This window comes from Triturus cristatus, chromosome 4_1, assembly GCF_964204655.1.
Source record: "Triturus cristatus chromosome 4_1, aTriCri1.1, whole genome shotgun sequence".
Lineage (NCBI taxonomy): Eukaryota > Metazoa > Chordata > Amphibia > Caudata > Salamandridae > Triturus > Triturus cristatus.
Genome location: NC_140585.1, coordinates 1,143,487,040 through 1,143,514,897, shown reverse-complemented (window position 1 = coordinate 1,143,514,897; position 27,858 = coordinate 1,143,487,040). Strand labels below are relative to the sequence as shown.

Genomic DNA, 27,858 nt, shown 5'->3' with positions numbered 1-27,858 from the left:
CGCCCTCTCACGACCTCAGGCGGCTCCGGGTACGACGTCTGCTACTTCAGTCAGCGCCGCTTCTCCACCTCGGGCTCCAGGTCTCAGGCTACTCGACGCCGGACTCCAGGGAAACCAGTTTCCAGGTCAGGATCTTGCTGCTTTCTGCTTCTAAGGCCTGTTCCTGCTGTTCAGGTCCTTAGGATGAGTTTTTCTGTCTTCTTCCCACACAGGGCTATAGGCTGGGATCCATCAGTAGGGACAAGTATCAAGGGTGGGTTTATGGACCCCACTCCAGGCACAAGTTTCCACCCCTGCTGCTTCACTCCTTCCTCCTTCACTGTTGTGCTCCTCTCTCTTCACCAGTCAGGTGCCAACTGCCAGCTCCAACTGCCAACTGCCTCTCTTGTCCTCCCAACATTCTAAACCGCCTCCAACGGTCACAGGGTTCTGGAATCTCCTGGAATGTTCTGGAAGGTGCTGGTAGGTTCCAGTGGATGCTGGTGATGTCACAGGTGGCCACCATTTTGTGCTTCAGGCCCTCAGACAGAAGTTTCAGGGGTAGCTAAAATGGCTCCCTGAATCTGTAGCAACACGAAAAAGTCTGGTGGTTCCCAAAAAGGAAAAATTCAAACAGGGTTTGAGGCAAAAGTGGGACAAAATAAATAATGATGAGGAGGGACCACCCAAAGGGCTGACAGGTCTAACACGCGTCCCCCCCAGCTGAAAGTGGGGAGAGCTACCCAACCCCTTGGGAGTTCTCATCACTAAGGCGGAAATACCTTGAGAGACCGTCTGCATTGGCGTGGTCCACTCCAGGCCGATGTTCCACCTGAAAGTCCATCCCCTGTAGGGAAATAGACCACCTCAACAACTTGGGATTCTCCCCCTTCATTTGCATCAGCCAACGAAGGGGTCTGTGGTCGGTCTGAACTAGGAAGTGCGATCCAAACAGGTATGGCCGCAACTTCTTCAGAGCCCATACCACTGCAAAGGCTTCACGCTCTATTGCACTCCACTTCTGTTCCCTGGGAAGTAGTCTCCGGGATAGGAAGACCACGGGTTGATCCAGACCCTCTTCGTTGAGTTGCGATAACACTGCCCCAATGCCATGTTCTGATGCATCTGTCTGGACAATGAACTTCTTGGAAAAGTCTGGGGCCCTTAAGACCGGGGCCTCGCACATGGCTTTCTTCAATTTCTCAAAGGCTTGCTGACAAGCCTCCGTCCAGACTACCCGTCGAGGTTGTTTCTTGGACGTGAGCTCCGTGAGAGGGGCTACGATGGTACCGTACCCCTTCACGAAGCGGCGATAGTATCCCGTGAGGCCCAAAAATGCTCGGACCTCAGTCTGTGTCTTGGGGGGTTCCCAGGCCAGGATGGCCTCGATCTTCGCCTGGAGGGGTTGCACCGTTCCCCTACCCACCAAGTGTCCAAGGTACACTACCGACCCCTGCCCGATCTGGCACTTGCTGGCCTTGATCGTCAATCCAGCTTGTCTCAGGGCCTGGAGAACAGCTTGCAGGTGACGCAAGTGATCCTCCCAGCTGTTACTGAAGACGGCTATGTCATCCAGATAAGCAGCAGAGAAACTCTCCATTCCGGTGAGGATCTGGTTTACCAGGCGCTGAAACGTGGCAGGTGCGTTCTTGAGCCCAAAGGGCATCACACAGAACTGGTAGTGGCCATTGGGCGTGGAGAAGGCTGACCTTTCCCTTGCTCCATCAGTCAAAGAGATCTGCCAGTACCCAGAAGTAAGGTCAAAGGTACTTAGATATTGGGCAGCTCCCAGCCGGTCAATCAATTCATCCGCCCTAGGGATCGGATGAGCATCAGTTTTTGTCACTGAATTCAGTCCCCGGTAGTCCACACAGAACCTCAGTTCTGGTTGGGCACCCGGTGGTGCAGCTTTCGGTACTAACACCACCGGACTAGACCAGGGGCTGCTAGAAGGTTCAATCACTCCTAGCTCCAGCATCTTAGTGACTTCACTATGAATGCTGGCCTTCACCTTGTCTGACATCCGGTAGATCTTGGACTTCACAGGTGGGCTGTCTCCTGTGTCCACGTCATGGACGCACAGGTGAGTCCTACCCGGGACAAGGGAGAACAACGAAGAGTACTGCCCCAGGACCTGGCGACAGTCCTCCTGCTGTTCAGGAGTTAGAGATGGGGAGAGAATCACTCCCTCCACCGACCCATCCTTCTCTTGAGACGCAAACAGATCAGGGAGAGGCTCGCTTTCCACGTCCTCTCCTCCGTCAGTCACCATCATCAAGATGACTTCGGGCCTCTCGTGGTGGGGTTTGAGGCGGTTGGCATGCAGCACCCGCAGGGGCTGACGAGGGGTCTTCAGGTCCACCAAGTAGGTAGCCTTACCCTTCTTCTCCAACACCTCAAAGGGTCCTGACCAGCGATCCTGGAGGGCACTAAGCTCTCCGGGTTCGATCACCCACACCTTCTGGCCAGGCTCCAACTCCACCGGGTGAGCGTTGTGGTCATACCACGCCTTCATCACTGCTTGGCTGGCTTCCAGGTTGTCAGAAGCTTGCTTCCACAACTTAGCCATTTGGCTCCGGAAGGCCAGCATGTAGCTCACCACATCCTGGGGGAGCTTTCTGGGAGTTCTTTCCCATCCGTCTCTCACCAGGTTAAGAGGTCCACGTACAGGGTGCCCATACAGAAGCTCGAAGGGGCTGAAGCCCACTCCCTTCTGTGGCACTTCCCTGTAGGAGAAAAGTAAACAGGGTAGGAGGACGTCCCATTTCCTCCGCAGGCTTTCAGGCAGACTTCTGATCATGCCTTTCAAGGTTTTGTTGAACCTCTCCACCAGACCATTGGTCTGGGGGTGGTAAGGAGTGGTGAACCGGTAGGTCACTCCACACTCCTTCCACATTGCCCGCATATATGCTGACATGAAGTTGGTCCCCCTGTCGGACACAACTTCCTTGGGAAAACCCACTCGGGTAAAGATTCCCATCAGGGCCCTTGCCACAACAGGTGCTGTTATGGTCCTCAGAGGTATTGCCTCTGGGTACCGTGTGGCATGATCCACCAGAACCAGGATAAACCTGTGACCAGCTGTAGTTGGTGGATCTAATGGACCCACAATGTCGATGCCCACCCTTTCAAAGGGGGTGCTAACGACAGGAAGTGGTTCCAGGGGAGCTTTCAGCTTCACCCCTGTTTTCCCACTGGCTTGGCAAGACACACATGTCCGGCAGTAGGTATCGGACGACACTTTCATCTGAGGCCAATAAAAGTGTGGGACGAGACGGGCGAAGGTCTTGTCTTGCCCCAGGTGTCCTGCCAAGGGGATCTCGTGAGCCAACTCTAAAAGGAAGGCTCGATAACGTTGAGGAACTACCAAGGCTCGTGACGATCCATGTAGGGGTGCCTTGGGTTCACTGTAGAGGAGGCCATCCTCCCAGTAAACACTGTAGTTCCCTTCAACGTTCCCTGCTGCCTGGGCTTCGGCCTGTCGCCTCAGCCCCTCAAGGGTAGGGCACTCCCTCTGGCCCTGGCAGAATTCCTCCCTGGACGGGCCTCCCTCCACGTGCCACTCGGCCGGGATGGGTAGGTCCTCCAGGTTGGTAACGTCCCCCTCCGCAGACTCCTGGTCCACCACCTCCGGTGGCCTATCTGTCCTACGGGGTGGAGACGCCGAGGCAGGCTCCTCCTGTCCTCGGTTCTTCCCTTGACTGGCAGCTGGCTGGGCCTTTGTTCCAGGCTCCAGCCGGAATGAACTCCCTCTTCGGGTAGTCGCGGACCTTGTGCTAACACAGGCCCAGTCAGGTGTACCCAGCATCTCGGTGTGAGTCCGGTATTCCACCTCCTTCCAAGCGTTGTGCTCCATGTCATTTCCCAGCAGACAATCGACTGGCACGGCAGGGCTTACGGCAACTCGAAGTGAACCTGCAACCCCCCCCCCATTCAAAGGGAACCTCGGCCACGGGATAGTGGCCTGTTCTGCCGTCAGCCATCGCGGCTGGGTGGAGTACATCGGGAATTACCTGCTCTGGAGACACCAGCTGGCTACGCACCATAGTCATACTGGCTCCTGTGTCTCTCAGAGCCTCCCCTCTTTGGCCGTTGATGGTGATCCACTGCCCATACTTTGCGGTATTTGCGGGCACCTGGATCTTAGGAACCATCTCCCGTTCTCCCAGGGACACTAAAGTGACACCCGCCCACTCCCTTCCCTTAGTTAAGGGCATCTCCTCCCCGAGCACTACACTAGCTACTCCGGGGGGCTTTCCTCCAGTGGGAGGGGGTGATCGTTTCTGACACTTCGGATCTCCTTTATAGTGTCCAACGCCACCGCACTCGTAGCAATGGACAACCCTTGGCTGCTGACTCTGGCCAGGATTAGGGTTTCTGGGTGGGTTAGCCTTAGAGGTGAATCCTGTTCCCTTCCCTTGGAAGTTATTTTGGGGGCCTTTGGAGAACTCCTTTTTCTTTTCCCCTCCTTCTTTCTTCTGGGGGGCGCCCTGTCCGGCCTTTTGAGTATCCCCTCCAGTCCCCCTTGTGGACACCCGGGTACTAGCCCAAATGTCCGCCTCCTCAGCAAGCTTCCGGGGGCTGGTCAGCTTGCTATCCACCAGGTGTTGCCGCAGTTCAGGGAAACATTTCTCGAGTAGGTGTTCCTTCAGTACTAGGTCAAACAGCTCCTCGTAGTTCCTTACTTCACTGCCCTGAATCCAACCTTCCAGTGCCTTCTTTGCATAGTCCAGGAAGTCCACCCAATTCTGTGTGCCCAGCTTGTGACTACCCCTGAACTTCTGTCTGTACTTTTCAGGTGTTAGTCCAAACTTTCTGATGAGCGCCAGTTTCATGGTGGGGTAATGGGTCTGCTCATCCTCTTCGAGGGCCAATAAAGCATCCCTACCAGCTGGAGGCATGTACTTATACAATCCCCCTCCCCAGTACTTCACTGGAACCCCATGGGCCCTCAACGAGACCTCATAGGCTGCTAGCCACTTGGCGATGTCGTCACCCGCCCCATAGCTAGCTACTATGTCCTTTGGCAGGTAAGGTTTGGGTTCCCTGGTGGACTCTTGGATTTGGCTGCCACCATTAGGAACAGTTGGTGCTCCAATTCTTAGGATCTGAAGCTCTATCTCTTTCAGTCTTATCTCATGAGCCATCCTCTCTTTCTCCGTCTCATGAGCCAACCTCTGTTCCTCCTTCTCCTTCTCCAGCTTTGCTAAATCCCATGTGAGCTGTCTTTTCTCTCTCCGATCTGCTAACTCCACGCTGGATAAGCCCCCACTAGAGACAGTGCTGCCCTTCCTAGAAAGTGTCCTGGGCCCTGCTGACAGGTTCCCCACCTCCGGTTGGTACATCTCAGCCCCCTCGGGGTTAGGCTCTCCATCCCTGTCTTCCTCCTCAGCCTTGCTTTCTCGGCGTGCCTCCCCCCAAGCCCTTAAGCTGGTTTGGAGTGCACCCTTCTTTGCTCCTGGGGGACAGTACACCCCCTCCCGCTGGCAAAACTCCCTGAGTTGGGCCACAGTGTACGTTTCTAAATCTTCCAGTACAAACTCCATCTTGCCCACTCAGGTTAGAGGTCAGGTTTTGTGCAGTAACAATGCAGGGGGGTACCTTTAGTAATACCTCCTCCCACCACCAGAGTAAATTTGGAAAAAACAAAAACCCACAATTGGGAAGGCCGCTGTGAGAAAACTCCCGGTGTAGGCCTATGGACTACCCACAGTTATTGTTGAGTATATGTAGGCACAGCTCTATCCCACCACTGAACACCAATTTATGTTGGAAACAGCCCCACTCCCACTCCGCAGGGTGGTGGTGGACTCCCCGAACACACTGTGGTAGCTTGGCTCGAGTGGTCAGGAAACAGGCGCAGTGCTAAGCATACAATATACCCATACAATAACCATGCGTGCATCCGTTCCAAAAACGACTCTACACCGTAAAAATTATGAAAATATTCTTTCTTTATCTTTTTCTCTTAGTTGCTGATTGGAAAAATAAATAAGTCAATCACAATATACAAATTTAAATAGTGCAGGTCAAATAAATACTGGCTGTTTGATGAAATAAATAGGGGTGATCATAAATAACAGGGCATAAATACAAGTGCAATATATACAGACAATTAAATACTTTGAGGCAATAAATACTGTATCAATAAATATTGTACACCAACAAGTCCTGTGGACCTATAAATATAGTGCAGCAATAAATAGATAAAAATTCAATAAATACAGTATCCCCAATAAATAATTAAAAGTATACAGCAACCCTCATATAATCAGATGACACTTCACTTCTTAAGGGCTGATTTGGCCCAGGCACAGCTTGTAGGGTTGTGGAAGGCTTGAGGGGGGAGGCTACTCCCTGGCTGGGACAAGGCTGAGGCCTAAACTGAGGTAGATCAAAGGGGGGAATACCAATGCCCTGGCTTCCCTTCTCCACACAACCTCTCTAGGTCAGTCCCAGTTCACCCCAGGCACAGTCAGGTTGGTTTCAGCACCTCCCTAGCCCCTTAGAGCAGTCTCTCAGGTCTCCACAGGGCCTTAGGCGCCCTCTACTCCACTTACTGCCCTTTTTCTGATGTTCCGACGCCGCTGGAGTCGTGTCGACGCCGTGAGGCGGTTCCGGTTCGGTCTCGGCGGCCTCGGCACAATGTCAGTTCTTTGTCGACGCCGGTAGGCGGTTCCGGTCCGATGTCGGTGGCCTCGGTTCAATCTCGACCTCCGATTCGACGGCGTCGGGCAGTCTCTTCACGATGTCGACTTCGGGCGGCTCCGGTCCGATGGCGCTCTCGGCTCCGATGACGTCGGCCGGCCTGGCCTCGATGTCGACTTCCGGCGACTCCGGGGTGCGATCCTCACCCCCGACCTCCGGTGCTCCTCCTCACAGGTTCCGGGCGACTCCGGAGTGCGATCCTCACTCCCGACCTCCGGTGCTCCTCTACCTCGGTCTCCGACGACTCCGGAGGGCGGACTTCACTCCTCCGATGACGCCGCTCGCTCGACCTCGGTTCACTTCCTCCTCGACCTCTGGTATTCCTCACGACCCCCGTCGGCGCCCTCTCACGACCTCAGGCGGCTCCGGGTACGACGTCTGCTACTTCAGTCAGCGCCGCTTCTCCACCTCGGGCTCCAGGTCTCAGGCTACTCGACGCCGGACTCCAGGGAAACCAGTTTCCAGGTCAGGATCTTGCTGCTTTCTGCTTCTAAGGCCTGTTCCTGCTGTTCAGGTCCTTAGGATGAGTTTTTCTGTCTTCTTCCCACACAGGGCTATAGGCTGGGATCCATCAGTAGGGACAAGTATCAAGGGTGGGTTTATGGACCCCACTCCAGGCACAAGTTTCCACCCCTGCTGCTTCACTCCTTCCTCCTTCACTGTTGTGCTCCTCTCTCTTCACCAGTCAGGTGCCAACTGCCAGCTCCAACTGCCAACTGCCTCTCTTGTCCTCCCAACATTCTAAACCGCCTCCAACGGTCACAGGGTTCTGGAATCTCCTGGAATGTTCTGGAAGGTGCTGGTAGGTTCCAGTGGATGCTGGTGATGTCACAGGTGGCCACCATTTTGTGCTTCAGGCCCTCAGACAGAAGTTTCAGGGGTAGCTAAAATGGCTCCCTGAATCTGTAGCAACACGAAAAAGTCTGGTGGTTCCCAAAAAGGAAAAATTCAAACAGGGTTTGAGGCAAAAGTGGGACAAAATAAATAATGATGAGGAGGGACCACCCAAAGGGCTGACAGGTCTAACATACACCTTTTATGTAAAAAGGCTCTAAGTATTTCTAATAAATGAAACTTGACCATAATAGAGTTGCATCTTGAGAATAACTAAATGCCGCAATGAAATCGACTGAGCTCTGCTGACACAAAAGACAAGACTACATTTCTCAGGATCCTGTGGGAGTGCGCTCGTCGAATGGGCACTACGCGTCAGGGATGCACTGCTGCGCCTCCCCACACTGTAAATGACTGAGTGTGCCGACAGAGGAAACAAGCATTTGCAATGCAATAGATCTTGCAATTAAGAGAGTTTCAGCTATTGGCATTGTAAATGACAATGCCTTTCATTCATGTGTTGTTATTTCAAAACAGCTAAATAAAAGGCAGTGTCATTTACAAAGCCAATACCTTAAACTCTCGCAAATGCAAGACTTATTGCATTGCAAATGCTTGTTGTGTGTCTTGGTCTGGCCCCACCGGCTGAAATTAAGCATTTCATTGTAAGGGGGCGGGTGGCTGTTCTTGGTTGATTTAGTACTATTACTGTTTAAGAAAACAATAAAAAGGTTTTAAAAAATGAAAGCACAGCGTCTACTGGTTGCTAGAGCTCTCTAGCTGAATGACATGTCTTTTCAAGATACATGTGTGGGATTCTGTGACTTGTCTCCACTTGTTAATGCAGATCTAAGAGAACACAGTCACCTTGGTTTCTGCATAAGCTAGCCTTCGATTATAACAAGCAAATGCTTGGCAGCAAGTCCTTCCTTTTTAGGTCTCGCCTGACCCAGCGCATGCGCTGGTCTGGCGAGACTTATTGAGAGGGCTCCAAAAAGTGCTACCAGGCCAGCCTAGAGCTACAGTGCATGTGCGCGGGTGCGCGCGCCGCTTTTACCGCGATTACTTTCACTTTCGCTGCCGCACGGCCGCTTGGCATAGCCAATAGGTCTCGCTTTTGGGACCTTACAAGTATTTAGTTATGCAACTGTTGCCAATGCTTGTTATTTCTGTAAATGAGGCTCAAATCATCCACTATAATTGGGGCTAGACAACCGTGCTCGCCTATTTACAGCTTCTCACACTTATGTTCATCTACAGTTATTTTTCAGTCATTAGGAAGGTGTGCTGTTCAATTCGAAGAGGACTTTCACACCAGCTACTTGACAAACTCATAAGTTGGTGGACGCATGTCGGTCCAACCATTCGCAATTTATATACCCTGGATTTATGGAAACAAAGAACTCGCCACTGCTTAATGCAATGAGTCGCCGCTGTGACATTTGACTTGCCTCTTGTGACCCTTAGCACTGCATTTAGGACTCGAGGCCTTAGAGGGTGTAACATCAAGGCCAAGAACAGAGGGTTGTTGAACCTCTAACCACCCCCACCCCTTGTTTTCTGTGGGGTTTTTTATAGTAAGAAGGATTAATGCTCTATTATTCACTATTAATGCAATAAAAAAGGATCACAATTAGCTGGAACTTGAAATTCACTGGGAGCTGAGGTAAGTAAAAAAATATTTTAAATGTAGGATAGGTGCCTGCTGGCAGGTGAGAGCATGTTACTGTGAGAAAGAATATGTGTAAGTGTGACCATGACAGTCTGTATGTATAAGCATGTGTGACTGAAAGTGAATGGGTGTCAGTGACAGATAGTGAGTGAATGAGTAAGATTGTCAATAAAGGAGTATGAGTGAGTACGAGTTTGAGGCAGAGTGACTGCAAACGAATGAGTAAAAGCAAGATTGGCAGAGTTCGAAAGGGTGAGTGAGAATGAGTAAGTGAGAATGAGAAGGTATGAGCGAGTCAGAGCAATAATGGGGGAGAATGAATAAGAGTGAGTTCAAGAGAGTGAGAATGAATGAGTGAATGTAGGTGAGCATGAGTAAGAATGTGATGTGATGCTATTATTTCGGCCTTTTGCCCTAGCATGCTCACAGGAATGTTGGTCTTACCGAGGCACCATGGCAAAATACTGGCCCTTGCACAACTGAGGTAGTTCTTCGCATAAAGGGAAGCATGGTAAAATACTGAAACTGGCATACTAGAGCCAATAAGTGGCACATAAGGCACCATGAAAAGATACTTGAGAAGTCATGGGCATGGGGGGCACCCATGGCAAAATGCTTGCTCTGGCATACTGAGCTAATTTTGTTAACGAAGATCGCTCACGGTGTATGGGCAGCATTAATGGCAAAAATGTGCATTGGCATATTGTACGTACATTTGTGGCATAAGGTGGCACCCATGGCATGTAGGACCCACGACAAAATGCTTTCCCAGGCACAATGGAGTTAATTTTTTTACAAAACTGGGCACCCAAAGCACATTCTGCAAAAAATGGGATCAACTCTAGGGGAGTGTCATGTTTCATTGGCTTGTCACACCATTAAAGGACATGGCTATTTAATGAGCCATTATTAGAGCCTGTGTCATTTAAATAAACTTAAATGAAAATTTAGTTTTAAAAAGCTTATTTGAAACCACCCCAAGACCTTTCCTAGAAGATGTCTGGCTCACTCACTTTGCTCACTAGAAGCAATGCAAAGCAGTATTATGCCCCACCACTTTCAAAAATCATGTCAGCACCGCAATATAAGTGGTATCTAAAATAGACATTTGCCTGTTTAATCATGCAATTGTCATGTATCAGTGATGTCAACTATCATGATGCCATCAGGGTTCATTAAGGTCATGTGACGTGACTTCTTGGGAAGGTCATATGATGTAATTTCCGGTTATATCATTATGGCGAAATGGAGCGCGATGCCACTTCCATCACCCATGGTGTTTTAGTGATTTAACGCCCATGCTGCTCGAAGCCAACGCTGAAATTCAGCGCCATCACAAGTGCTCGTGACAGATCTTCACTGGAGCGCTGCATAATTTGTAGAACTTGACAATGGTTTACTGGTGTATTCCCAGTTCCTTCAATCTAAGGAAGGAATTTGGGTTGCTTTCACAGTTTCAAAACAAAATGTTCAGCCATCTGCTCAGATCGTCTATGTTTTCAAGTACATTTTAATCTCGGATGTCAAGCTTTGCTGGGCAGATGGTAAAGCAAATCAAAGACAAGCCCGGGAGTGATGCATGCGTGCGAGCAAGGTGACCCCGCGAGTGGTGTGCGCGCGCTTGGGAGAGCAGTCTGCTCATTTCCAAGCAATGTGCTTGTGGCGTGCCCCTGCGCGCTCCCGCAAGGTGGATGTCGCCACAAGCACAATTATGTGCTTGGAAAAAGAGCAGAACGACGGCTAAAGGTCCTCCTATGCAGCGCATGCGCGCTGAGTAGGCGAGACCTAAAAAGACTCAATTTCCCACCCTTCTGCGTACGCGCAGTTGGGCTCAGGACTACAAGTGGCAAATGTGTACACATGCGCTTCTTCCCCGGAGCAGAATGATTTTGAAATCAGGGGCCCCCCCACCCGAATTCTGATGCTTAGTATAAACTCCTTACAAGCTTGGGGGCCTCAAAGCAACATAACAAGAAGTTGTCACTTTGAACGCACATTAGTAGTAAAATGGCTGATAACACCATTTATGGCCCCATATCACGTGATCCAGACGCGATCTCGTGTTCTGAGCTACTCTTGAAAACTGCAATCCAGCGCAAGCAGCGCTAAGATGCAGGGTTGCAGGGATGAACTAAGTGTGCTTATGGATGTAGTCCCTTGACGACGAAAGTGAAGGAGGCTCCTTATTTTATTCTATATCCAGGCAAACGATAATGGCAATCATGAGATTCTGTTTCTCTTGGCAGTGTGAGAGGCTAGAGGGACCTTCACTCCCCATACCTCATGATGCCTAACTGATAAGTAGGCCATGTAGGTGCACAATCAAAATCCTCTCTCACTTTTTTGAATTTGCATGCGGGACACTGCTTTTAAAATTAATTTTGATTGACCTTTTGACGTATGTACCTTATAAATTTATGTATATGTACATACAGACACTATGAAATGTACCGAGGGATTCTTATACATTTGTGCATGTTTCTCAGCACATAAAGGGGATACTGGGCTCAAGCACGAGACCTGTATATTGCAAGGTCTAATTTAATTCATTTTCTCTTTTAGCTCAGACCTTACCAAGGAAAGAGTCCGATAATAGTTTGTATAGTTGCGTACATGCCTTACTGAAATGTGTACTAGCAAATCCACTTTCAATCCCTAGGCTGTAGTTTAAGCACTCCACTTACAACTGCGTTTAGCCCACCCACTCACACTAAGTGAGGAGGGTGTGGGTCAGATGATGAAGCAGGCCACAAGTGGGACCTGTGCAGAAGGACCCAACATAAATATCGTAGAGATGTGCTGATCACACAGATTTACTAGAGCGTAGATCTACAATACTCGTGAGATATACTAAAGACCACGCAACTACATCGTAAAATAATGGCATTTAAAGAAAACAGGTTAGCACTCCATAGTGTAGTTACAGTAGATAGTTTGGGAGGTTGAGGTCTGACCTTATCATAGCTTCTCCCTCCTTCATAGTGTGGTTCAAAATATAGCATGGCAGGTGGTACAGTACTTCACAAATGAAGTGGCATAGAACAGCTAAAAAGGTACCCCTCTGCATTTTGAGTGTGCAGAGAGAGGACAACGTATTTGTTAATGTTTCTGCAAGTCATACGTAAAGCAATATTCAGATGGCAGGACTGCGCGTGACATACTATCTTGGTGGCACTTCTTCAATAATACAGCGCGCCAGTGGAGGTAGAAGGGGTGAAACAAGAGCATGAACCAGCAGAAACACAAAGACAGTGCAGGTTGGAAACACAGGAGCTGGAAGCAGGGGGTGCTACAGCACCAATAAACAATACAGTTCAAAACAGAGGGTCTAAGGGAATTTTTAAAGACCACAACAAGATGTATTCCCCATAACGTATATCAAACAACAGTGTGAAATCTTGGGGTCAGTGAACTAACTATTATAAAAAATGTGTGCAAGTGCTATTCAGATTGTATCGACCTCTCAGAAATAGACCAATGGCTAAACCTCACAGTATAAAACTGTGGGCATATCCCTTTATAGGACGATTTCCCTCACTCACCGTAGGTGACATGCTTCATCATTTGGGAATCTCCTCCCAGAGGAAAAACCTAGTTCCTCCGGGGCTACAACCTCCGCTCTACGAAGAAGGAGCTCAGGGATGTTTTTTTCAAATAAAGGTGGAATCAACTAAATCCACAAATGATGAGCTAGGTAGATACGAGTAGGACGCAGCGCAAAAAATATATATAACTGTGCAGGAAGTGCAACTGAAACTAGTTAGAGTGTAAATCGGAAACTTTATTCTAGTACATTCCCTACTAGGATTAAAAAACAGTGCACCAGCAGTATGAATTTAAACTGCTTCGGTGAGGTGGAAAATAGTGGTCGATATGTTTCAGCTTAAAGCCCCATTGTGGGCAGAGCTTTCATCAGGACCTATTAATGGTGCTGCTGCATAGAAGTGCAAGTGATATCAACAAAAAAGGATACGCGAACAGGAACTTGAAGCAGTTTGTCTGTTCTTCTAAAAACCATTACCTACATAGGAGAAAATGGGCAATACAAAACATAATATACACATGTTGTCAAATGCCAAAGGTCTAAATACTGAAAGTAAGGCTTACCTGCCGGTTACAGGCTCATTTCAAGCCCGGAGTACCGACGGAGAGAGCGGTGCCCCATCCTGAGCTGTTGCCAGGTTGAGGTGAAATGGTTACCCAGCGAATGGCGGGTAAGCCTTGTTTTCAATTTGTTTTTGTTAATATCACTTGCACTTCTATGCAGCACCACCATTAATCGGTCCTGATGAAAGCTCTGCCCACAATGGGGCTTTAAGCTGAAACATGTCGACCACTATTTTCCACCTCACCGAAGCAGTTTAAAAATTCATACTGCTGGTGCACTGTTTTTTTAATCCTAGTAGGGAATGTACTAGAATAAAGTTTCCGATTTACACTCTCTAACTAGTTTTAGTTGCACTTCCTGCACAGTTGTATATATTTTTTGCGCTGCGTCCTACTCATATCTACCTAGCTCATCATTTGTGGATTTAGTTGATTCCACCTTTATTTGAAAAAAACATCCCTGAGCTCCTTCTTCGTAAAGAGGAGGTTGTAGCCCCCGGAGGAACTAGGTTTTTCCTCTGGGAGGAGTTTCCCAAATGATGAAGCATGTCACCTACGGTGAGTGAGGGAAATCGTCCTATAAAGGGATATGCCCACAGTTTTATACTGTGAGGTTTAGTCATTGGTCTATTTCTGAGAGGTCGATACAATCTGAATAGCACTTCCACACATTTTTTATAATAGTTAGTTCACTGACCCCAAGATTTCACACTGTTGTTTGGTGCTACAGCACCCCCAGAAATAAACATGCCAGAGTTCAGAAGGTGAATGACCAAATAGATGCCTTGAAAATGTGTGTTTATCTTGTTACATTTGCCATGCATTCAAAGTCAGAGGTAAAATGCCAAGCTATGTCTTCTGACATATTGCTACTTATCTGGTTAACTTTTCATGTTTTGACTACAAAGTGAGAGGATAAACAAAGTGCACTCTGTGCCAATCTTGCTGGAGTAAGAGTGAAAGGCTGTATTCAATCCATTTTTATCGAACACAAAATGTGAACACATGCAAATGTACTGTACACATTTTAAAATATACCAGCAGTTGGTAAAGCACAAACAAAGCACTGTTTTTGCAATTCTTAAGTGTGATGGTAGCAACGATGTTTAACAGAATGAAAACAAATACAGACACCTAAACTTAGTGATGTGCTAATGATCTGGTCATCTTTATTCGGTCAATATTTACCATGAAAGCACATACATAGATTTCACACTTCAATAAAATCGTAATAAATATCACATTTAAGCTAAAATATTTGCCCTCCTTAAAATAATTACTACAAATGGCCCTACAGAGTTGGTCATACCCAAATTTCACATCGCTTATACATATCCATTAATGCCAACCAAATCTATACTAAGCAATAAAGGGGAACCTGCATCAAAGTCAAAAACATGGATCACAATGCATATTTCTTCCTTCATCTCAGCACTGGAGTGATAAAATTCAGATCGGAAAAGCATATCAGAGACAACTCAAGACGCTGTAAATAGTGCAAACCCTCCTGCTGAGTATTAAATCTTTCTTTATTTCCGCTGAGTATAGGGCGCAGGAACAGTTTTCTAAAAGAGGTATACAAGGTGCAAAATTGCATAAAGTGCTTCGTTGACTGAAAAAACCTCCCATCGCATGGGCAACACGGTAGTGACCCGAACTAGGTGACAGCAATAGGGAGAGCTACGAGGTAATGAATTGTATTCACTCTTAAACATGCAAGATAAAATCTGAATTCCAATGCCTTTATCCATTTTAAGTATGGCTCCATGTCTTGGGTGGTTGAAAGCGTGACATATGATTGAATGTTTACTATATTGAGTGCTTCTCTTTTTTTTATACAGCACTTTTTGTTGACTTGGACCTTAAAGTGTGCATTATTATTACCTGGATTTTCAAAAAGGACTACTCAATCCCAGCTCTTGAAAGCTATTTTTAACATATTTAAGCCATGGCTCGGCTGTCCATATCTTGTAGGATGCTTACACCAAATGTATTGTGTGTTTTAAGACTTGGGGTAGATTTTGGATTTCCTAGAAGCCTATTTAACAAGCAATGGAGATGCAATACGTCTCGCATTTGTTTGAGTTAGAGCAATTGGCATTGTAAAGGGCAATGCTTTGTCCCTGTGTAATGGAGTGTATTATGTGGTGTATAGTAGAATTATGTGGGTTGTATTGTATTAGTTGTGTTATTGTATGGTGTGGAGTGGATTTGTGTAGTGGAATTATGTGGTATGGTGTGCTGTGGAATTATGTAGATAGTTATATGGTATTCAGTATTGGAATTATGTGGGGTGGAATTATGTGGAATGGTATTTTGCTTTGTGGAATGGTATGTAATGTAGGTTAATTATGTGGTGTGCTGTTGAATTGTGTAGCAGGATGTGGAATTTTGTGGCATGAATTGGATGTATGTGGTGGGTAGTGTAATTGTTATGTTGATTTTATTTATGTGCGTTGTTGAAATATGTGGTGTGGATTTGAATTATGTGGTGTGGAACTGTGTGGATAGCTTTGCATTTGTGGTGACGAAAAAAACAAATGGGTAGGAGCTTTGCTTTAGATCTGTTTCTTTTGGTGTTAAAAATAATGAAAAACTGCTGTTTGGACACATAAATGGAGACCTTGTGGGGCTCCTTAGCATTATGTTTATGGACAGGATGGAGTAGTGATAGAGGCAAAAAGTGCTAGCCACCAGGAGATGGTACCCCACCATCCCCATTTTCCCTTTATTGTGCGCCTGCAAACAGCTAGGAGCATGCCAATTATTTTTTTCGCATGCGTATACAGTTAAGTGTATATTTAATCCAAAGACGTTTGTCTAAGGTTACCATATGTTTCTATTTCGTCAGGAAACACAGTTTCAAGCCTTGTGCTTTAGAAACTGGTGTATTTTGGTAGTTGTAGTGACGGTTGCTTTAACTGAACAACGTAGCAAGGAATTAAACATATGAAAATAAGTTCTATTTGTGCACAGAATTTCACATCATAACTTTCTTGCGTTGAAAATAGATACAAATTGCTGGTGTTCAAGTTGTCCAGTGTAATGTTAGTATATCAACACCAGGAAGATAAAAGGCGGGGTTTGGTAGAATTACATCAGAGGTTAACAAAGGCCACACACCCCAATGAACAGCATTCGTCATTAATGGATTTTAAAGCGAAAATTCGGGGAATATACTTTATGCTCCTCTTACATGGTTTGATTCTGGTGAATTCATAACACTATCTGTTTTAGGATTCAATTGAGGCAGCAATGCACACATCACTATCTCCTCTGATTAGCATGTTCCTAGTATGACTTCTGAAACCCTACATGTGTGGCTGACAATAGTGCGGTGTGATTGCTGCACAACAGCAGTTACGACAACGGATTTAACGAAAAAATATTCACTGAAAGTTTGTGCTTTTCATTCTGTGACTGTCCCCATTATATCCACTTGAAGGCTAAGAAGTGCTGTTTGCATACTACCTGATCCCATATGAAGTTGAAAACTATTAAAGGAATAGAGCAAAGGTGGGAAGCAGCCGTAGCAGTCACCAATCACAAGGTTAATTTAAATTTGTGTAAAGTGCTAAATTATGGCGGGAGACATTTCAATGCGCTAGAATAAACAGGGGGAACAGCAGATATTGCCACTTAATGCATTTAGCTTAACTGAACTCATATAGTAAATAAATGAATTACACATTTTAATGCATTGGCATAATCATGACAATGGATTTAATGCAAAAAAAATAGAACTATCGTAATTGTAAAAAACATTTTTTTTTTTTAAAATGGTTCATCCCAATTAAGCCTCTTGGCACAATACAACAGCTGTTGTTAGCTATCCCATTTAATGGCACCTATGTTACTGAAAGGGGACAGGAGACACCAGGATTTAAGCTCGTGCCCTAGGGGTGAAAAACAGATGATGGATATATTTATTCGATTCAGTGGCCAGGCCCAGTGCAATCCCCTGAATAAAATAAAAACAAAGGAAAACAAGTGCAGGTATGCACAGACGCCGGCATGCATTGAAGAATAGGAAGTTAGAAACACACAAAGCTCTATTTCCATTTTCTTTGAAAAGTATTTTGTGAACAACATGAGGGAGGAGGGTGGTAAAGGCATCATATGGTTTTTTGGGTGTAGAGTTAAATTACAGAGAATGGTAGGAGGGCGCGGGGGTGCTAAGCAGAGGTGAAACTTCCAAAAGACTAAGAGTTTCCAGCTATTACTTTATTGCTGTCCGAAAGTAGTTTTAGGGTTTACATGTATTTAAAAAAAAAAAAGAAACAGATACACTTTTCGCAGTTATGTGAAAACCAAAAACCTACTACCTAATATGACAACAAAAAGGGCTGCCCTCCCCCACTTGCCAAACTGACCTTCACATATAGTCAACAACACATTCCCCCTTTAAACCCCAGCCTCTTTAATCACCATCTTTGTGTTGCAGTTTAATGAGAGAATGAAGAGCTTTATCCAGAATCATAGGTAATTACGCTGAGGTCGAGACCAGCTGCAAGCCCCATGAAAAATGAATGAAGAGAGTGCTAGGATCTGCTGGGGCAAGGAAGAAATGTTGTGATAAAAATAAAGAGTAAACAGACCAGGTTCTGCTCTTCGCGCGACCATGCAGCCGGAAGTTCTTCAGCCAGGACAGCACGGCATGTGGGCAGAAAGCATTGCTGTGGAGAGCTATTTAAAAACAAGCATTTGCAATGCAATAGGTCTCGCATTTACGCGAGTTTGAGCTATTGACATTGCAAATGACAATGCCTTTTATTTTAGTTTTTTTTAACATAAATAAAAGGCATTGTCATTTACAATGCCAATAGCTTAAACTCGTGTAAATGCGAGACCTATTGCATTGCAAATGCTTGTTGTATGTATAGTGCTTATATGGAGAATTCTGGCATCTTATCTCCAAGCATAGGTGTAGCCTCCCTGGTGCCCACTGTCAAACTGCCTCTGTGGCTGGCACACTCAAAACGCGAAGCCCGCATGGAGCTAGGATGGGAGTCTCTAGGAAATACATGAACCCCCCCCCGAATGGCACGCAGAAATGCTGTGAGCACCCGCTTCGGTCCAGTTACAATCTCTAGTAGCTTTCTTTACATTATTATGTAAAATAAATATTACCCCTGAAACTCTTTTGAAGCGGCTCACTCAAACAGTACCCTTCTATATATGCATACTCTTTTTGCGTTCTTAGAGCACAACAACGATGGGCAGTATTTGGGCAACATGGTATAGCATATTGACTATTTTCCACATGTATTTTGTCTCGATTCCCTGGAGTGTGGCCGTTTCTGGGCTCTTCGCATGCCGGTGACACACGAGTCTGCACTGTCGTTGTGCATGGAAACTGTTGCGCAACTCTGGGTGCTGCCCTCTGACCTTTGCGTGCCCTAAAGGCAGGCTCATCCGCTCAAGGTCCCGTGGACCTCAGCAATTACACTCATATGTCTGGAAAGGCGACACCGGTGATTCTGGTGAGCACGAGGAGTCACTTCAGGGTAAAAATTAACCAGGTATGTTGCCATTTCTGTTTCAAGGTTGTATCCACAGAATTAGAGGTTACTCTGACCGAATCTGTGAGAAATGCATACACGCGACCTGTAACAAATACCCTTTATGTATAACGTATAAAAACGTGTTTGTGGACACATGATGGCATTCAGTTTGATGACAATTAAGCACTCTGGTTTACGCCACACAGACTTGAAACTGATTTGAGGTTTACTACATCTGATATTGCAAGAGACAGATAAACTGATCAAACCATGATGCAAACTCGGCGATGCGGTTCATCGGAGACCATTTGATTGTCACATGGACTGCACCTTCCTTCAAAGTGAAACATTTGATAAAGGGTGGTAGGGATGGCCCGTAGAGAGCTATTGCGAATGCATATTTTCTTTTCTTGCACAGGAAATACGTTGTGCACCGCTTTGACTTCTGATCACAAAAACAATATTTTTGTCTAGTTGCGATTGCATCCTGGACAGTCCTCTGGAGAGAACGACCATTCAGCACAAGCAAACATGTTCCACGACAGTGAGATTTCAGCCTGTCATCTACTGATTGCCCGCCATCGCTCCCTTGCTGTCATCTCACCGATGCGGACTCCCAGGTATTCGCACAGCACACCGGCTCCCAGAGTAGCCATCTGCAGCGTGCGACCTTTCACCCACTTTTGCAGCAGTCACGTGTCTGCTCGCTGTGGGGGGGGGAAGGGGCAGAGGCAGGGGCAGGGAGGCAGTGGCACTTTCATCCTCGCTACGAAGCCTGAGCGGAAGGACTCACCAGGCGGGTGAAAAAAGGATGCTCGTAGTAGTAACCGGTGCCCAGCAGGCGTCTGTACTGGTGAGGAGACTTTGAGGGGTGAGTTGGGGGCGAGGACGGGTTTCGCTATTGAGTGGTGTTGCGAACGGAGGTGGGTCAGCGCTGTCACTGCAGTATTTAGCGGATGCGGTGGGGGGGGGGTCAGCAGCGGCGGGGTGTGTGCGCGCGCGCGTGTGCCTGTGTGTGTGCGTCTGCGCAAGCGCGTCTCAGAAGCACGTCCACAGACCCCGATCGCTGCGCGTGCCCCGGTTTGTCTCCCTTGAGAGGCATCACGGCAGCGAGACCTAATAAGCAATGAGCGTGGGAACTGGAGCGCTTTTAAGTGCAAAGAAAAAACAAATTACAGAATTCCACAGCGAGGGAGCAGGCTGCAGAATACATGATTGAAAGTGAGGCTGGTTGGAACTTACATGAGAATAGCTGTCGGAGCAGGGAGTGAGGGCTGGGTGAAGCTGCACACACCCAACCTAGCCAGACAGAAACCAGGAAAGGGGGATTTGTGGCAAGAGAGCAGAGAAGCGGTCTCCGGAGGCACAGAAGGGCTGCCGCTATTGTTTCTAACTCCTCCTTTCCGTCCCTACAGTGGTTGCGGAAGCATGGGGAGATGGAGTGCCCGCTCGGCCTGGCTTAGTGCTGGAGGGGTAGGCATAGGATGGGGGCTTGAGCACGTCCGCTGCTGTTCACCCCGATGTGCCAGCTGCAGCACTAGCGTTTAAAGAGTGAAAGGCTTAATTAATCAATAGACGACAAGTTGCATTAAAATGAAGTCCCAGGAATCTGATGTACGCAGACACCCCCTCATGGGAATTAATGTTGACTCATAAACAGGCTGGTATGTGTTATAAGGGTGCGTATGGGCCATGCTAGGTGAGGGGCATTTTAAAATTGTTTAATCCGGCTGAGCGATGCTTTCTGAGCCTAGCTGTTAGCGCTGCACTCTGCTGACTCTTCTAATTAAAGACAGCTTTGTGTGAGGGGTCTCCTTTGCGACGCGGGATTCCTCACTCAGGACAACAAGCATTTACAATGCAATAGGTCTCGCAGTTACACGAGTTAAAGCTATTGGCATTGTAAATGACAATGCCAATAGGCATTGTTATTTGCAATGTCAATAGCTCAAACTCGCGTAAATGCGAGACCTAATGCATTGCAAATGCTTGTTTGTGTTGCTAAACACATCTTTGCATTATTCCAGGAGTGGTGCACGCCAAGGGAAATCCAGTGTTTGATTGCGTAGCCTTTTCTTCGTCCTGCTAATGCCGGGGCCAGAATGACTACAGGACTCAACTTGGTTAAGCAGTTGCGAAGTCCTTCCCGGCAAATTGTGAACGATGGTTTTATGTCATACATTTGCATCGAAGTTATGTCCTGGCTCCTAAGACACAACATCATCAACAAACTATTAAATCAATTACAAAGCCACTTGACATAGCGTGAACGAGCTAAGAGGTTACTGCAGGAGGCTGTGAGAACAATCAAAGCAGGAGGCGGAAATGGGTGCCATTGAGTAGGAGAGGGCAGCCTCACCGGTTCAGCCTACGAAACGTGCACACATCACAAATCTGTCGCACTCCATCTCTCCGGTCTAAATTGTACTACCCACGTCACATTTCAGCTGCCAGAGTAGCTTCAAAAACTGTAATAAAAGTGCTTCATGCTGCTGGCAGAGTTTGCGCAGGCTGTGGTGTTTCCCGGGAACCTCCAGCAGTAGGGAGCGTAGACAGAACGTAACAAAACCGGTATTAGGGTTGTAGTTCCCGGAAGCACAGTAACTATTTTAGACAGCGAGACTTTATTTGGAGGATGCGCATACATTTTTAGGGACAAAAGTTACAATTTTGCTGCAGCTTACTTTAAAGGATTAACGCGATACCTTGCCGCGAGAAGTTTACGATGGACCAACTTAACTTCAATTATTTACAATGTTCGTTTCAGACAGCAATTGATTGTTCCTGGAGCAATGTGGGGTGAAGGAGGTAACAGTGGACGGGAGTTATAGGGGTTGGGAGGCGGGGTGGAGGACGCAGAAGCAACACGATAGAGGGTGTGGGGACAAACGTGTAAGCAACTCTGGGAGAGGATGTGTTGTTACGGCCAGAGCTGCCGACTTTGTAAGCCTGTGATTGTGGGCAAATCACCGTGCCCAAAAAAAAAAAAAAAAAAAAACACAGTTTCCTTGTGTAGCGTAACTAGTAGTCATGCAAAGCGCTCCAATACCTTTGGATAGAGGCTGCGCTATGAAACTGCAACAAAAAAGAAATAATATGGGGTAGAGGGTGAGGTATGCGGAACAAACACAGAGAGCACGGGTGGCGAGAGGCACGCGGGCAAGCGCACCAGGAAGGAGGGCAGGCAACAGAGAGACTAGTATGAAGGAAGGAATAAAAACAAGGATATGATAACTAGCAGGAAGTGGGATAAGGGAGGGGGTGGCAAATGGTGTGCACTTTCGCGGCCGCTTTGATGTTCTCAGTGGCCGCGCGGCTCACTGACAACATCAAAGCGGCCGCGAAAGTGATCAGCAGGCTGCCAAATGGTGCGCGCGCCCGGTGCACATGCACTGTAGTTGGCGGCGCACATGCACTGTAGTTGGGAGGCTGAAAGCACTGGTTTGCACTTCCAAATCCCCCTTTTACAAAAGCTCTCGCGAGAGCAGCGCTAAAGAGCTGGCTCAGGCGACACCTAAAAAGCCCTGCTGACGGGCACTCGACAGATTTCCTAAGCTATTTCCAAAGGCCAACGTGGGACACGCTGCAGCCCCCCTTGTTCCCCACCGGCCCGACCAGCTTTATTGTGACACATTACACCCTCTTTTTAAAGGAGGAAGGCTTAACAAAAGCAGCGTTTCACATAGGGAGAGATTTTGAAAACGCATTTTCTTTGATATAGGGTTATATGTAATCTCTGCCTTATCCTACACGTTGATCTTTATGGATTGTATGCACTGTACTACAGTAGGAGATGGGACATTTTGGTAGGTGTAAAGTCGCCTCGGGGTTTGAGACCGGGCTTCAATAACGTTCCTAGGAGGATATGGCAAGGCTGCAAGACATAATAATAACGCGTTACTCTGCTTCGGTTAATGGATGCAGTTAAATCGTGTGCTTCTCCGCTCCGATGCATTTTTAATCACAAAGCGTACCAGACCCATTCCAATAAAGTGACAGCACGTTTTGTTAGTTGTAGCGTGTTCAGCCTTGTGGGTGCGCACCAGAAACGCTTTTTGCAAATGCTCTGGTCTTATTCCTTGCCTCAAAGGTACTTTAACAAGTTGAAACAAAAAGTTAATCTGCTTGTAGAAGCAGGATAACGTGCGCAGCCAGGACAGGGGGTTTATTAATGGCGGAACGGCGCAATGCAAAAAATAAACACGCGCCGCCATTGCCAAAGCCCCTGTCCTGGCTGCGCATGTCTTCCTGTCTCTGCAAGGACATTAACTTGCAGGGAAAACAAGCGTGAGGGAATGAAAATGAACCATAGCGGAGGGTATAAATGCACACAAAATAAAGTCCTGGTTAGTGCTTAAACATGTATTAATTGCCAAATTATAGTTGCCAACATATGAAAACAAGGCGGTTATGGTACCCGAATCTGTGACGTTCTGGGCTGCCATGGTGGAGCTTGTGGCGAGCTGCATCGGTGCTGTGGCAGTATTGCTGGTCGACTGGTGGCTGCGACGTGGAGCTGCGACGTCTGGGAGTGCTGCAGGCAAGGCGAGGAGTTCGCGGGGGACCTCCTCAGAGCAGAAAGGAGGAGGAAGGCGTGAAGCATGTCGGTGCTGGAGAACTGCTGCCAGGGCCGGCTGTGAGCAGCTGGAGTTGAGCGAAAACGCGCAAAGCACCAAGGCAACCCCCAGGCAGTGTGCGTGCAGAGTGAGCACGTAGGAGGCAAAACAAAATTAACTATTCGCTGTGCTTATCACGAGTGCAGCGCTGATGTAAAACAAAGATCCCCTCATTCATGGAAAACATGGAAGTAGTCCCTACAGGACTACATAACACCGAGCAGCGGAACAAAACAGTAGTTAGTCAGTGCTGCTTCCTGCAAAAGGGAACCAAAATGGAAGTGCCGCATCGGATCTCAAGCCAATGATAAGCCGGCTAACAAAAAAAATGCCAGAGTTGTGACAAGCGGCAGGAGAAACTACTGCCAATAGGCGGAGTTTCACCCACAACATACAGATTACTTGATGCCTCGTAGAGGAAGCGCATGCGCTGCCTCATACGAGACCTAAAAATGTATTTATTTATTACTTATTTTAAAGGATTCATATAGCGCTGGCTAGACCCAGGGGTATCAGAGCGCTTTACAGGAGTGTCAGGAGGTACGGTACTCAAAACATTTGATCAAAAACATTGCAATGGAACCAATATAACAAAAAAGCAGATAAACGTGAATGCTATTTACAAAGGAACTATATTAAGCTCAAGTGGGTAGAGTGTAATTAGGCTAAGGTGGATTGGGTGAAAGTGAAAAAGAAAAGATAAAGGAGGGAGACAAAGAGTAGGAGTTAGGGGAATAGGAGATCAGTGGGAGGCCGTGCTTGAGGCTAGATGTCATAAGTAACGATAGCGGTAGTAGTAAAATGTTATTGTAGGATTAATTAAAATCTTACAATTAGAACACTCTTCAATACACACCCTTTTAAACATAGCAAATGAGTATAAGATTCATAATAACCTATTCATGCAGTTTTTTCAAATGCCAACACAGAAAAATACATTATAGACATCAAATAGAGGTAGGGAGGGGGTTTAGGGGGAGGGGTAAGAGTAGCGGGAGGGGGGGGGGGGGGGGGGAGAAGTTAGGAGGTAGAATGGGGAGGGGAGAGAATTGGAGGGCAATAGAGTGGAGCCTCACGGGGGGCGCAGAGTGGGAGACAGTGTCAGAGGTAGGTATTATGGACCCCAATATTTGTTGAGGAGGTACAATTGTAGCCACCTGTAGGGTTTAGCTGCCATGTACCTCCAAAGCCAGTCACATATGTGCCAGCAGCGAGGCTTTTACTTTTATAAAGTGTGATCATTTCTTTTGGGGGCTTTTGTTCTAGTGCCTTGACAAACCTGAAAAAAGATTCACACTACGCCTCCATGGATTGAGACCTCTGGGTTAATAACCTTTCCCACTTCATGTTGTCATTGAATAAGATACCCAGATAACTAAAACCTTTGTCTTTAAAATGGGAGCCTCCCCAATAAACACATTTTCTGCCTAGCATTAATGGGGCCACAGGTCATAACGTAGGATTTAGTATGGTTAACCTTAACCTTCAGCCCTTGCATAAAATGTTTGAAGCCATTTAAATGCACTTGTAATCTATTTGCTCTACGAGCTAATAAAACTATGTCGTCTGCGTACAAAGAACAGGGACTAGACTTGAACCAATTTTGGGGACATCGGGTATACAAGAGGTTAAAAATGTATCCAGGGCATAATTATATAACATAACAAGCATTGGCATAGCCAATAGGTCTCGCTTTTGGGACCTTATAAGTATTTAGTTATGCAGCACAATATCCTTGGTGCAACAAAATCAACTGTTGCATGGCTAAACGCTTATAAGGTCCCTAAGGCGAGACCTATTGGCTATGCCAATGCTTGTGCTTGACAAGCTTCTCTAATCCATTGCATAGGAAACATCTCAATGATAACATGTTTATTTTAAGGGGAATAAAAAAAGAAGGGTTAAGGCTCAAAATAAGTGTTAGTCATATTGTGGATAATTGTACTTTGATAAATGACCTAGAAACAATGATTTACATTGTGTGAGTAAATACAGTATTCTTAAGAACAAATGTGATTTGTGAACGGGCAGTAATTTACAATAGTACCATTACTTTAGTTTTACATTCACCATGTCTCTTCTACATATTGTTCTCCACACAGGAATCATTGCACTCCCAGCAGTAGTTGATCAGTAAAAATCTTTGATAAGTGCCGAGTTCTCAGGGCTTTAACCTGTTTGAATAGTACACAGGAATGTCATTGCTTTTTGCCAGTGTAAATAATGTTAGAAGTTTAGCTAGCATCATTTTGTTGGTCTATGCAGCAACAGCTTTATATTGCAGTGTAGATGTTCTGCACATGTATTTAACCTCTTTAATATAAGTTAAGACGTTGCGCATCCCATAAAAAACAAGAAAAATCCGAAGTTATTGCTTGGCAATGCCATGCTTAGATCAATGCCAAGAGACTCCACTGGGGTGGTGGTTCCTACAAAAATGTAAGTCAGTCAGAATGCCAGAGGCCTCGGCTTTGGTCACAAGCTTAGATTGTGATTAATTTGTATCCTCAAATTTCATAGTCCCGTGAAGTGCGGACTCAATGGACCTGGTGTACATTTGTCGGTGTTCATTTAAATGAAATAACGAGGAGGGAAACTAGAATGAAGAATAAGCAACTTCTCTTTGTGTCATATCGTGGGAGGGGACGGAGACACGAGGAACCCTGAAGTATCTCCACACGGAAACCTTGGGCACTGGGCGGGTTGGACAGACAACTGCTTCAGCAAGCGACTTGGCAGCTTTCTGTGTAAGAGTTGGCTATGCAATCGGGTACTGGTAACACCTGATGCTTAGTGCACTAAGAACCAGCATAACTGCAGTATGTATTAAAAAATCATGTTTATTCAACTGGCTGTTAGTCATGGGTATAAATGAGGCTGGCAAGGTTATCAATGAGGCGGGCAGCCAGTCTGGCTGCATCACATCACCTTGAAGGCAGCGTAATGTGGCAGAAGCTGACGTCACCACGACGACATGGAAGAGTTGGTGGTGTGTAGTTGGAACTGCAGCTGTAAGTGCTGTATTTTGCTAAAGGGGAGGAAGGCGCTTTATGATAAAGCTCGGGCTCGTATGGAAGGCACGGGCTCGTGAAGAAACGGGGGTGCGGGGCTCTACATCTTCAATTGTTTGGCGTGACTTGCCGCTTCATTTCAGAGTGGTAAATATGTAATCTTACCTTCTGGTGTGGTGACGCAGATTGCAGCAGACACCAGCTGCTGCTCGAATAATAGAGTCACGGGCTGGGCTGGCGGCGTACACCGGGAGGGTCGGCGCTGCCCATGAAAGGGGCACAGTGCAAAGGGGCCAGGCGGAGAGGGGGGGGGGGGCGAGCAGGAGCGGACATAGGAGCAGCCGATACCGGGCAAGCAATGGGAAGGGGAGGGGGCGAGGGTAAAAAGAGAGATACTCTCATGAGAGAGAAGAGTGAAAGGGGCGGCACAGATAACAGAGCCAGGCTTGGAGCAGGAGACGGGCATGAGAGAACATAAAACAGAGGTAACAGCAGAAATACGGGAGTGAGGTGTGCTGCAATTGAATCTCATGCTAAAGTAGAGCCCTCCAATGCCCCTGGGCCGTGTTGACGGAATATACTGCTGAAAATAAAAGAAGCGCGCGTTTAAAAACAAGAAGAGCGAGCAACAAGCCCAGGAGTTGTGTGCGCGCGTGCACGTGCAAAAAAAATAACACGAGTGGTGCGCGCGAAAGGAGAGGCCTGTGCACGTTCACGTTCACATGCACGCAGGCTTTAGGCCACTCTGGTAGCACTTTGAAAACCTGCTTACTAAAGGTCTCGCCTGAGCTAGCGCTCAGGCGAGACCTAAAAATAAGAAAGGAGACTAAATACAACCCTGTTTGACACCCCGACTAACTTGAATGGGGGGGGGGGGGGGGGGGGGGGGGGGAAGGAGTATGGTCTCCATTTTGGGTATAACGTACCCGCATACAGGTGTCACAGTGAAGGATTTTTAAAACATGCAATAGGTCCGGTTAAACTCCTTAGGGTATCTCTGTCCACTAGCTCAAAGGCACAGGAATGGTCCATAAAGGCCATGTGTATGGCCCCTCTCAATGATAGCGAGTTACTGGACCCGGTTTCCAGTCATTGTCGTTTGGGCGCAGTATAGTTTTATCAGTAAAACTGAATGTCTAGGAACATGTAGCATCCATTTTAATGGAAAAATTGCTGTCTGTAAATGACAGTGCGCCACAGTACCATGTTGCATTAATATATGTTTGTCCGAAATTCATCACCAGCTACATACCACACCCTTATTACTCTCCTGATGAATGGGTGTGGCTCAGGTGCTTCACTTGTTTTTTGTATGAAGCTTAGGTTTCTCACAATCCATTTGACTCCAGAGGTGTAACGCAACGGCAGCACCCCGCTATGAAAATTGTTCCAGTACCAGGTTGGAAGTCTCCTACTAGCAAAAGGAG

General features: G+C 46.9%; 1 protein-coding gene across 2 annotated transcripts in view; it reads right to left on the bottom strand.

The window, feature by feature from the left end:
- Nucleotides 1-27,858, bottom strand: part of ATP13A1 (ATPase 13A1) — a 412,373-nt gene that overhangs the window by 378,565 nt on the left and 5,950 nt on the right. The gene's annotated exons all lie outside the window — the stretch shown is intronic.